The sequence below is a fragment of the Ceratotherium simum genome, chromosome 6 (assembly GCF_057802395.1).
Source record: "Ceratotherium simum simum isolate JZ-2026a chromosome 6, ASM5780239v1, whole genome shotgun sequence".
In the NCBI taxonomy this organism is placed as follows: domain Eukaryota; kingdom Metazoa; phylum Chordata; class Mammalia; order Perissodactyla; family Rhinocerotidae; genus Ceratotherium; species Ceratotherium simum.
The window spans coordinates 83431537-83433114 of NC_141905.1; the positions used below are offsets into that span (position 1 = coordinate 83431537).

The 1578-nt window shown below is 38.5% G+C and overlaps 1 non-coding gene across 1 annotated transcript; it reads right to left on the reverse strand.

Moving 5' to 3' along the window:
- Window positions 1-611: 611 nt before the first annotated feature.
- On the reverse strand, window positions 612-715 carry LOC147916925 (U6 spliceosomal RNA). The gene has a single exon (XR_015552608.1). It is a non-coding gene; the product is annotated as a U6 spliceosomal RNA (small nuclear RNA).
- Between the last annotated feature and the right edge of the window lie 863 nt (window positions 716-1578).

Sequence of the window (1578 nt, forward strand, 5' to 3'; positions counted from 1 at the left end):
GTGGAATACCCTTGGTCCTTTGGGTCGCGTTGTTCTGGTCCAACTGTTTTCTCTTACCCAGCACAATCTACTATGTCCTACCTTCCTTCCTTTGTTTAATTGACTTTCAGAGAATGTCCTGCCCTGAGCAACTGTTAGACACAAGCAGGACACAGAGCTGGTGACACGGGAGCAAGGAGGAACTGAGGGATCCTGCCCTCAACAAGCTTCCAGACCAGCACACAGCCTCTGACCTGCGGCCTTGCCAATGTTTCCCTGCGCTGACTCTTCTGAACCTGTAGACGTTATGTTTACATCTCTCTTATATCTCTTGCCACATTTTCCTTTGTAAATAGTTACTTTAAATTTCATGTTTATTGAGCACATACTCCATGCCACTGTGCTAAGTGCTATAGAGGACAAGGAAAGGAGTCTTGCCTTCAGAGCAGTTAGCATCCAGGGTAAAAAGGAATATGTTAGAAAAGTAGTCTTTTGTTTTTTTTTCTTTTTTGTCAAATAATTGACAAAATTGTATATATTTACAGTGTACAACATGATGATATAGATGCATTTTGAAATGATCACCACAATCAATTAACACATGCATCACATCACAGTTACCTTTTTTTTTTTTTAATATGGAGCGCTTCACTAATTTGCATGTTATCCTTGCGCAGGGGCCGTACTAATCTCCATATCATTCCAATTTTAGTATGTGTGCTGCTGAAGCGAATACTAGTCATTGATTGTTAACGCAAGTCTTAAATCCTCTGACTTAATGAGAAAATAAAATTTTTCTATTAGTTTTAGACTAGCAAGTATACAGATATACCCTCCAATGTTGCATTTTCCTTTGCTATGCCCCTCCCAGTCTCTAGTCCCATACAGGAAATGAAAGACTCTTTCTTAATTTAGCTTCAGATTCATGTTTCTTTGTACATAGAAATGTGACCATGTCTGAGGTACCCCAACCCTATTTTTATTTACTTTTTTGTGAGGAAGATCAGCCCTGAGCTAACATCCGATGCCAGTCCTCCTCTTTTTGCTGAGGAAGATTGGCCCTGGGCTACCATCTCTGCCCATCTTCCTCTACTTTATATGGGACACTGCCACAGCATGGCTTGACAAGTGGTGCATGGGTGCGCGACCGGGATCTGAACCTGTGAACCCTGGCCGCTGAAGCGGAGAGCGTGCACTTAACTGCTATGCCACCAGGCCGGCCCCACCCTGAACCTATTTTTAAATTAAGTGACTTGAAGGAGAGGTAAGAAATTTAATATTAATGTTGCCCAATATTATATTCTTTTTTTTCTTTACAATCTTTTGGGCTTACCCTTTATTTCTTAATTGTTTTCTTCTATATTTATTTTTTCCACTTAAAGCTAAATAACACAAAATGAAATGAAAGTGGAACTATTAAAAAGAAAATAATTATCAGTATTACCCCTTAGAATTTTGCTTTATGAAAATATTTTTAAAGCTATTACTGATGTTGAAGTTTTAGCGTTCATTAATATATGTATTTTGTGCAAAATCAGCAAACTCTACATTCCCGGTTTAGCTGTTATACACACAAATTAATGAATGTACTTTAATGAA